Source organism: Lathamus discolor, chromosome 3 (assembly GCF_037157495.1).
Source record: "Lathamus discolor isolate bLatDis1 chromosome 3, bLatDis1.hap1, whole genome shotgun sequence".
Lineage (NCBI taxonomy): Eukaryota > Metazoa > Chordata > Aves > Psittaciformes > Psittacidae > Lathamus > Lathamus discolor.
Genome location: NC_088886.1, coordinates 39,901,543 through 39,912,907, shown reverse-complemented (window position 1 = coordinate 39,912,907; position 11,365 = coordinate 39,901,543). Strand labels below are relative to the sequence as shown.

At 41.1% G+C, this 11,365-nt stretch overlaps 1 long non-coding RNA gene across 1 annotated transcript in view; it reads left to right on the top strand.

Moving 5' to 3' along the window:
- The first annotated feature begins 1,747 nt into the window (after positions 1-1,747).
- Positions 1,748-11,365, top strand: part of LOC136010943 (uncharacterized) — a 31,911-nt gene continuing 22,293 nt past the window's right edge. The window contains exon 1 of the long non-coding RNA XR_010611090.1: positions 1,748-1,915. This is a non-coding gene — a long non-coding RNA (uncharacterized LOC136010943). The remainder of the gene's footprint in view (positions 1,916-11,365) is intronic.

The following is an 11,365-nucleotide window of genomic DNA, read 5'->3' as shown; positions in this document are numbered from 1 at the left end:
GCAGAAACTTTTCTGTTTATGCATCTCCACAAAATTACAGTCAGGTGCCTTTAGATAAGGGATTTGACTCCTCTTGTTGTTTCGATGTGCGCAGTTCATATATTAAAAACTAATAACAAACAAACCCTAATTGTATCTTCTTATACTCTCCCAGTAACTTTGCCATGAATCAACAGCTTTGATTAATCCATGAGGGGCAGAACGGTTTGGGCAGTTTGCAGAAAGCATGACTGAGGTTTGAATTTTAATTTGGAAAGCTTCATCTGTGTTCGCCTGAACAAACCAGCTCATCAGAAGCTTTGTTTCGGTTTTGCTTCTTGCTGAGCGTGACCTATGTGGTTTAAAAGACATATATTTACAAATGGTTTGCAAACTGAGAAATCTTGTGAGGTGAAAGGATTAATCTCCATTCTTCCGGAGCCACTACACATGTTTTTTTGGACAGGGTGACTTTTTTGTTGTTAAACTCTGTTCTCTCCTAGTGTGCTTCTTGGAGAAGTTCACGGGTCATTGTGGGAACTGAGCATACTGGGCATGACGTGAATTCAAACCCAGGGATTTTCTTTGCCTGATTAGATTCTGCCAAATTCAGCTGGGGTGTTTCTGCTGTGTTCTGCAACCTTCAGGGTGTACTTGTACACTTTGGGTTGGCATTGAAAGGCCTAAACTTAGACTACCAAGTATGATAGTTTGGAAATTACTACCCATGGATGTGGGCACTGTGAACTGAAAGTACTTCACCACCAGGAGGCATGCAGCACCTGCTGGGCAGTAGATAACAGCTCCTGGAAACAGCAAGTGGTTAAAATCAGTCTTTATTTCTTTTGTATACCACAGTGCACTGAGTGAAGCTGTAATTCACCATGGTAAGATTAACTGATACAAAAATGGCATATATATGTCAATAGATTATCTTTAATGATGTAATGTATCAGTGGAAATTGGAATAGCTTTGATAGCTGATTGATAGCTGATACCATCTTTACCCATTTGACAGTTGCTAATTATAATTAGCCAATGTTTTAAGTAAAAAATGTGTGAGGCACAAGGGCAGTGTGTTGTTACTTACAAATCTATAAGCCTACATAATCTGTGGGTATAGTGCAAGAGTTAAAGGAAGATTTTCTGGCAGCTCATAAACAAGAATCTTAAAACTCACCTACCAAACAATTGTAAACAAGCTAAAAACTAATGTATGGGATGAATCATTTTTGCTGTTGATGAAGTAAGAATTTCTCATTTCATGAAAATAGCCCTGTACACTGACCATTTAATCTTGTAAATAGTTGAAAAAAACTCCAGACAGAAAAAACCCTACAAAACCAAACAACCCTCCTGCCCTCCTCCCAAACAAGCAAACAGATACCTTTGGGTAAAAGAAACAGGGCATGGTTGCTTATTCCAAATTTACAGATGAGATTATATTTCTGAACTCTATTATGTTTTATTTCCCAGTTGCATTGCAGTTAAATAAGAATTCTAAAAGCAATGCTTTATTGTCAGGTATGCTAGCTTTTCACATCTCAGCTGCAGCCCTTCTTCTGCACAGCTGGTAGGGCTTGTCCTCAATTTGTCACCGTTTTTAATTAGCCAGGAAACGTCATTATTTTCAGGTGTTAAAAAGGTGAGTGGCAGTGTGAAGGCCCACTGTGTTTGTGGTTTTGTTATGCACACAAACCTACAGGGACTATTTAAAAGTAAGCAGAGGATTAGACTTTTTCTTTTTGTAAGGCCTGATGTTGTTCTGTTTAATGTAGATTGAACAAATACAAATAGCTTTGAGGCTTACGACTGAAGACCAGCAGGGCCTGAGAAGTGTAGGAATTCTTATATGGGCCTTTTGAAGTCAATGTTAATGTTAGAAAATTAGAGGTTTTCTGGGCTGAAATATGGAGAGAAGATGGCTGTTCCACAGGTAAGAAAGCCTGAACGCTGTACCATGATATGCTTGTTTGCAATATAGAAGATAAAAATGTTTTCGGTTAATGCATGTTATTTTACTTGCTGAACTTGCCCTGGTAGGTTGCATGCTATAAAAAATTGACCTTGCTGTGTGAGTTTAACTTACATTAGGAGGCTTTTCTGCTATAGCTGTACCAGCAAGTAGTGAGTAAATGTGTGGAATCTGGGACTGAGTATGCTAAATGAATTAACATTGACGTTGGTTGTGTGGAGAACTTGTATCAACAAACTAATTGATTAAGAAGGTAGGGAAGAATGCTCATGTGGTGTGTCTCCTTGAAACCTCTAACTTTTAAGTAGTTGAATAACTTCTGTCTTTAATAGCATCTGAGAAGTCATTTGAGAGAAGATAGTGTGAAAGTGTGGTATGAATTAGAAAAGTAAGAAGTGGAGAGTTTAAACTTGTCATTTTCTCCTTTTACTCCATTTGTATGTTCAGCAGAGTGCTTCAATCATTTTCGAGTATAAAATGCTGAATTAAAAATACCTTAAAAATTTAATTCTCATAAGGTCATGAGATTTTAGCTAGATAAAGATCCTTGTGTGTCTCTTCTGCTACTTTTGTCATAAGGAAGTTGTCTTGTGGCTTCTTCAATGGTGTGCAGTGACTGTTGTGTAGCTGTTGTCTTTCTGAAGCTCTTGTGGTGCCTATCTCCTGCGACAAAATTGAATGAGAAATGACTGGCCTGCTTTGAACTCCACTTTGAATGAGCCGTAGTTCGATATTTAAACAGTGCTAAAGCTGTATTGTTTATTAGGTTTAACATGTTTATGTTGTGCTCTGGTTTAAAATGGATCACAACACGGAAAAAAATCTCTCTTCCAAATATGACTTTACAAATATCTTGGGATCATACATTTCTGAAGTCAGTGCTGTTTACTTATGTTCCTTGACAATGCATGAGGTGGGAGTGTACAGTAGCAAACTTGTGCTAACACTGATGAGGTAATCTATGTAATTCCCAATAAACTCAGTAAAGGTGATGGTTAAAAGCCTGTGTTTCTTGTGTTGTGCTAGTGATTTGCTGATTATAAGGAAAGGTGGGAATTTTTAGTTAATGATATGCTTAAAGGTATCTCTTGAATGTCTTGACCTTTATTTCGGTGCTTTGGCTCTAAGCTATGGCAAGTGCATGGATCCATGTTCCTTGGGACTAGAAGTTCACAATAACCTGGTTTTGTCAGTAAGTTCCACTCCAATTCCATGAAGCCAGAGTCCAATATGAACACATCCAAAGAAGCTTAGAGACATATTTGTATTAGCATTTGTTTACCCAGGGAATGCGTTTTTGGTGGTTGCCATTACTTTGCCTAAACCAAATGTGAAATGGGAGTTTGCCCCATTGGTGGGCTGTTAACTTCAGCTTCTCCTGTATGAGCTGGCTCCACCAGCGTTGACCTCCATGGATGTTTACTGGGATAAAAAGGAACCGGGGAGGAAGTGTTATTATGCCAGTTCTTCTGGAATATCTTGCTGATCCTGAGGTTAGTGAATGAGGTTAGGCGCCCTTCAGCAGTGCTAGATGGAACAAAAGGGTTTCGTATTGGCATATATGTAAAGCAAGAATGGACTGGTTTCCTAAGTGACTCCTATTACGTTTCATTTGTTTTGGAAATGTTCTGTGTATTTCAGACTTAACTGTATATTTCTGTTGGTTTGTGTCAAAGCCATAAGTCGGTTCAAATGACCTTTCCATTACTGCATATAATGTACTCTCCAAGGATGTAAGTTGCCAGCTATTCCAAAACCACAGTTTTCTATAAAACCCTTTTATCGACTATCAGACTGCTGTGCTGGAAGTCAAGAAATCTGATGTTCTCATATAGACTAAAGTTCAAAAAACCTGTGTTTATTTACCCTGCACCTTTGCTCCTATCCCCTGTTTCCGTGTTGCTTCTGGCATAATCCTTTTGCAGAGAGAAGGCACACCTCTCCTTGCCTGCAGATCCTGCCCAGCTGCAGGGATTGTGGCTGTGGGTGAAGCTTCTCGAGCTGGGTGGCATGTCCAGAGGCAGGAGGTGCTGTGGGGCCCACTGGGACATCTGGTGCAGGCAGCGATCCTTTGGTGAGGAGTCAGGCTCCAAAATCCAGGGATTTGGGATCCCTTGCATTCAGTCCAGCATAATCTGCTTTTATTTATTAGCTTTCTGTTAAGGATGTGGAATAGAGCATTTGGAAGCAACTCGAAGGCACTAAAATAAATGTTCTTTTCTGTTTATTCCTTGACTTGCATCCAGAAATTAAATGGTGATACATTAAGAATCTAAAACTCTCACTGTCTTAGTAAGTCTTTAATTGAATACAGTTCAAGAACAAAAGTATGACTTCCTCTCTTTTCTTTTTTTTTGTTGCCCTGGGGAAAAATGATGACTTTCAAGAGGCTGGCTGTATTTAACACTGTATAGGAATCAGAACAGTCTATATATATGTGACTTTACTTCTTTTTTTGTACTGGGGGAAAAAATAAAGTCTGCTATTCAACCAGTAACTAAATCATATTTACTAATGTGACACAGACACATTTAGAGTTATCAATATGGCCTTTTTTTAACGGCACGCCTTCATTCACAGTGCAGCCAACAAGCCTGGAGCTTGCTTGGTAGATACTCAGTATTCTTCTATTTCATGTTTTGTCAATTACATGTTTCACAAGAGTAACCGCTGCTAAGAAACCCGTTTGTCCTGGGAGCCTGGCTCGCTGGTGGAATGAGGAAGGGCAGGATTCATGTGTGAAGGCAGTGTGTCTGGCAGGGGAGGGACAGGTGGGCAGTGGGGAAGTGTCTGGGAGGAGAACTTGAAGGAGAGAGTAAGGGGCTTCCTCCACCCTGTGTCCATCTTTCAGTGGTGTGTAGATGCTTTTTCTTGACATAGAGAGGAAGGGACTGAGTTGTGTGCTTCAGAAGCTGATGGAGATTGAAGGAAGGACTTGACAAAACCGTGCCTTCAAGAGCAGGAGGTGGAAGCAGAACAGTTACCAAGCAGAAAGTGCAGTAGCAGCAGAATACTGTTCTTGATCAGCCTCTGTTTTTATTTTCCCAGAAACATTGAAATGAATATTGCTGGGCTTGGCTCCCTCTTGTTAGAGCCCAGGGCTGCTCAGTCCCGAGGTCTGGTGTGTTCCAAGGGCCTGGCTGCCTCTCTTGCAGGGAAGTGGTGCTGGCAACCAAACCACTGCAGCACAGGCTGTGGCAGGCTGGAGGGGACGTGTGAGCTCTGCAGCTCACCTGGCTGCAGAGGGGACAGTGAACAGGCAAAAGCAGGACCACAGCATGTTCTCTGGGTTCAGGACTGCCACTGGCAAACTTCTGCATTGTGCTTTTGTGATACGGGTTGACTACTGAATGTATGTCTGCACTGCAAATTGCAGGCGCTTGTAAGAGGTGTTAAATGGCATTTTCAACAATCCAAATTTAAAAATCTACTCTTTTTCTATATGTTTTGTTCCTCTGCTATGTGCAGTGGTGCATATTTCTCAGTCCTGAGAAACAGAGACTGTAAGATTCGTTAACATGTGGGTGGAGGAATAAGTTGTACGTGCAAGGGTCTGCTTGAACAGCCACTGACGTGTCAAGAAGGTTCCCGGTGTGTGACAGTTCAGTGAAGTTCTTCAGATGCACGTGTGTTCCCGCACATCCGAGCTTTGTGAAGAGTCTGGCCAAAGCACCACAGTTGCTGTTCCAGCATCTGCAGGACACAGGAGGAATTAGTAAATGCCTGGTAACCCTTTGCTTTGCACTGCTTTAGCTATAGGCACAACAGAAACTATCATCTATGTAGGAACAGAAATACAAATTGCATTTCATCCTGTTGCAGTGGCAGTCAACTGTAAACTCTGTATGAGTAGAAATGCACATATTTTACTTCCAGATGAATAGCACTTTGCTTTACTACTGTTGGGTTTTTTTTCCCTCCTTAGTAAACCTTTCATAAAGGAGGAATGGAGATTTTAATTACTGATTCTTTTGATTTTTTTGCATTCTGTGGCTGAAATTATTTTTTTTTTTAAGAAAAGAATTAACTGATGAAGGTTATGGACTTTTACAATTCACGAGTTTATGAAATCTTACAGTTTCTTTAAATTACTTTAGCACCTTATCTTATATCTGATTGGTAGCTTGCATTTCTGAAGCAAGGTGTACTTTGCTTTGCTGTATGTTCCACTCAAGGTAGCTCAGCTGATGTTGATGCCAGCCCATGAAAGATTTCATTTAACTCGAGTAGGAAATGTTACTTGCTGGTGTTGTCAGGAGGGTGTATTAGGGGCTTCTCATTTCTGTCAGAGAACCCCTGCATGTCTTGGGCTTCCTGTCTGCTCCTGGAGATGAAGCAGTGCCCATTCAGTGATGACTCACAGGCAGCTGACATGTCATGGGGAAGCATCCCTGGCACTGCTGTCACTGGCACATGCCTGGACCACACTGTGGGCATGTGGCTCCCATGTTTGGCACCAAAGGCTTGGCAGCAAGTGCTGCTGGTGGGCAGACCTGTGCTGCCCTCTGCCTTCACTGAAAGCTTGACTTGCCTCCCAGTGGGCTATTCTGCTGCACTGGGAGGCTTCTGGAAGAGACAGCTTGGCTCAAAAATCTTTGCCAGCACAGTTCTGTATGGGGAAACTTGCAGGCTTTGCAACTGGTGTGATTGATCCTTGCGTGACAAGTTAGTAGTTAATGGCCAGTCCACATGCTCAAGCTGTTTCATTTCTCATGGCAGTGTCTGTCTGTCGTTCCCCAAGCAAAGAAGGGGTACTGGAAATGGCTATTTCTGCTGGTCATAAGGAGGTAGCTGTAGGTAAAATATGTATCATTGCCATACAAATAACCATTTACTTAGATCAGGAAAATGGTAATAGCTCTGTTTTTGAATGACTGAAATACATAACTGTAAGAAGTTAGACCAAGAAAGATTTTAACTCCTGTCTTGGGTAAAACTACAGCAGATTGTGAATAGAGGCTGAAAGTTTTCTATTAAAAGCTAGTAAATATGTTCTCTTTCCACAACAGCAAGCTTAATACTGACATTTTCATATGAAGAAAATTGTTGAATCGAGCTGATAGGGATGTGCATCTAATTCTTTCGGCAGCTCTCAAGAGCTGCTCAACAGCTCTGTTTGGAAACCAGAGCAATGTTTTACTTATTCCTGCAACAGCATTCACCTCTAGTTTTCATACTCTCTATCACTTTTGTTGGTATGAAGAGGAAATGCCTCTTTTCTCAATGCTGTTTTGGGGCTGATTGTACTTGGATAACATTCAGGTACAAATTATTTCCAAAGCAAGCCTAGCTCTTTGTAACATGATATAATGGGGGCTTGTAGTTGTAAACTGGAAACCTGTTGCCATAAACTGGTCTTCATCAGGAGGCCCAGATGCTGCTGCTTTGTCATGCTGAGCTATTCCTCTGTCAGCCCAAAGCCAGTATTTATTTCTGAAATGAAACAGTCACCTCTGGCTGAAGTTTAAATGTTTTCCGGCGTATTTATAAAGTCCAGCGTATGTTCAAAGCACTTGAAAAAAACAAATATGTGAATACCAGATTTGCTTCAAGTAAATATTACATTTAGTCACAGAGGATCTTAATTTGTGAACATTTTGAACACTTTTCCCTTTGTTTCATAACAGAATAAAGGTGCTAGTTACACATTTGAAAGAGCAAGTATGTAGTTTTAAAGCAGCTTCATTTTACTATTTCTTTTTTCTCTGTCCTTTGGCTTGCATTTGCATCAGGGTAGCCAGTGTAGTGCTTGTGACAGCCTCTAAGAACAAAAGGTAAGCGTTACTTACTTTTTGTTCTCCTTCAGACTGAGGCCCTGTCTCTTGTAACAGTTTAGGAAGGTAAGTTATCCACTCAACATTGAAAGCGGATGATAGATGGAATAACCCAATACCATTCTTGGCCAAAAGTACTAGTTTTCCAGCCTCGGAACTAAAGCAGTCTTCTGAAAGTGTTTTCAAGAAAAGGAAATTCCCTTTTCACTAAAAGGGAAGAATAAAAAAAGAGGATAATTTGTCCTTTTTTCCAAAAGACTCATAGAATTTCTGAACCTTTAAAAAACAAACCAAAGCAAACAAACCAAAACCACATCAACAAAACAAACAAAAACAAAAAACCACAACAAACCCATCCTGGAAAAACATTTCTGACAGAGATTAGACCAGAGTTGCTGTCTGGAAGTACTTAGCTATAAATTCACATGCTCTTGGCTGCTTGCTTGTTTTATCTACTATGCATTTAGCAGTGAGCCTTTGGCTTTGTTCTGGTTTTGCTTCCAAGGTGAAGTCCAAAGTGACGCACTAGAAGGATGTTGAACAGTTGTGAGAGCAAAATCATGCATGTTGGGCAAATCTGGAGACTTCTGTGCACTGATGATCCTGTAATGGTATAAATCATAAATAAAAATGTTTTATTCTTATCTGCTTCTCATGTCAATCCCAGGGTAGTATCAAGCATCTGTGAGCTGGGGTTTCACTGGGAGCTGCAGTGTTGGGTCCCAGGGCAGGAGGAGTATGCCATGAGCTACTTGCAGCGTGCTGCTGCTCAAGCAGCAAGGATGTTGTGGACAAGGTGGTAAAGCTGCTGTGGAGTACAGCCCTTGTGGGAGTCCATCCCACAGTCTCAGACTGCCCTGAGAAAGCTGCTGACTTTGGAGTCTCCAAAGAAGGACCCCAGTCCCTTCTGCCAAAACCTTCAGCTGATTTCCTATGGCTGCACTCGATTGTGGTGGCTGATTGTGTGGCTTGATTGTGGTGGCCAACCAGTGTCCTACCAGGGAAATCACTGGGCTTCTGGTGCTGCTTCTTAAGCAATGGAAGGATGCCTCTCGAAAATGAATGGAGCAATGTCTAGAGCAGCCCAGGGAGAACCCTTGTTCTGCAGTCTTAGTCTGAGCACAATGGGGAATTGTTTGGTTTGGGTTTTTTTTTGGGGGGGGGGGGGGAGGGGAAAAGTCTGAGTCCAGAAGGGTGGCAGCAGCAATTTTCCTTTTTAAATAACTAAAGAGACTGTTCAGAAAGCTTGAAAATAGTTAAATGTATGCAAATGTTAACTGGGAGAGGATGTTAAATGGTTGCGGCACAGGAGCAGCAAAGTCTTGCAGTCTTTGCTACTACATGTATGTGCACATAAACACTTGTTTTGATGTCCTTGAAGTTTGTGGGATTATCCTGAAGGATTATCTCACCTGGTGGTAATACAATTACATTGAATTATAGAGGTTCTTGTTGCCGCACTGAGGAGCAGCACTTAAACCGTTTTGTTCACAAGCAAAATTTTAGCAATTACCTTCCAGATCTGGAAACCCAAAGTTAATAAACCCTTATGAAGGGACTAAGACTTTTACAGCCTGTTTCAGAGCCCTTCAGGAACCTGACAGAGGAATGACACCGGTGTATTCACAAAACACTGGTGAGGGTACACACTGGTATAAATTCACTGGTGTTCCCTTGTAGCTGCTCTGCCTGGATCTGTCTGGTCTGGCCAACACGTCTTGCTGGTCAGAGAGGAGGCAGCCATGTGCCTGAGGGAGTAACACAACCTGCCCTTCATCCATGGCACTGCTTGGTTGCCCACTGCCAGGGAGACCGAACCTGCATTTTCTGTACCTACCTTTTGATAAAACCTAAAATGGAGATTGGTTTGATATCTTGATTTCCGGATAAGTCTCTTGACTGATTTTTGGCAGGAAGACTCTATTGCCAACGCACTGTCATGGCACAAGTTTTTATCAAAACCTTTCTTTAGAATATTTGGATTTTGTGACAAAATGTTCTTACAATCATATAAGCTTTTCATGACTTCTTCACTGAAACATGGTAAAAAATGTGTTTGATTCAAAACAGCACTTGGGATTGAATGCAATTGCTTGCTCAACTCAAACCAAAACTTTGTACTCTCACTTACTGAAAATTGAGGAGAACTGCAATAAATCCATGTTTGGCTAGTCTTCGTGCCAAGCTCTGTGAAGCTCAGGTTGTCTCCAAGGGAGGCAAGAGGGAATACAGGCATTCCTATGCAGGTTGCTCTGACCTAAGAGATGGACTCTGCTTGTTCTCACCCATCTCTTTTATAAAAAGAATAAGAAACATCTGGCAGAGAGGCCAGACAGATCAAATCCTTTAAAGGCAGATGCTTTGCACAGTCGTATAAAAAATTGTCTTTGTTTTATTACACTTTTCCTTTGCTGAGCCTCTGCTCTACCTGATGTTCTTATGGATGGTCTCTTGCTGGCTTTTCCTTTTCCCCTCATGGTTTTGGTTCAATTCTTCTAAAACAAAGTAAGTGTAGCATGCTGCATCCTCTGCTCTTTCTGAAGATTTTTCCCTTGTGAATATATATAAAAGGTACCTGGTTGGTTGTGTGAGCTGGAGTTAATTTCTAGGTCATAATAAAATTAAGGATGAGGGACAAAATTCCGATCCAGTGATGACACAGATGAACTCCCTCTGGTTTCCAAGGATTAGGAATTGGCTGTAGAGGACTTAATTTTGCAAACCCAAGTGCTTCTGACAAACACATTTGGTTCACTCTCTGCCAGCAGTCTATTTATTTTCCAGTTCATATGTTTATGCAAGTGCTTTCTGTCTTGTGAGACTCAAAGTGTCTGGGTGCAGTTGAGAGTATAAATGAAATTAAATACATTTAGCAAATGCCGTCAACTCCTGTCAGCTGGGGAGTCTTATAAAGATCTCATACCCTTATCTTGGCCAGCTCTGCTGCTCTGTTTCCCTGACTGTGGGAGATGCATGCTTATTGTACAAGCTCCCCACAGCTGCTTTCTTCATACCACAGCTTTCCGTAACTGTCACAGCCCTGTGCAAGGGCTTACCACCCCTTAACATGGTGTGCCATGGTTGGAACTGAAATGGCATTTAGTTTTTACTTTATGGCACTTACTTTATGGTAGGTAGAAATGCTCAGAGATGAAATCCTGTGTTGTTTCATACAGGTAAATGATTTTTTGAAGCAAGGCATGAAGTACGCTAGTATTAGTGACATGTACCTGTGATAAGCTGAGTAAAATGTATTTGGAGTCAGTATGTGCCCTGAAGGTGTTGCAGTACAAGTACTGAACTAGTGTTATTTATCATGATAATGTGATAAGCAGTGTGTGCAACAAGTTTTACAATTTTATCCCATGTATTAAAAGACAGTAAAATATATTCTTCTGGTTCTAAATGGAACAGTAACCTCAGGAAAACTTCTAGCCGCTGAGTATAGGAGTTATACAAGGTGGAACAACATCTACAAGACATTTTAGCTTATTAGGTGCTGAGAAGCCTGTTGTGTTTAATTCTAGGGAAGTTTTGTCTCTCGGTGTCTGTCACTCACTGCTACATACAAATTTTGTGCTTGCAAAAACCATAGCATTGATTTTGCAGGTTACATCACAGAACTGGTATCAGTGTA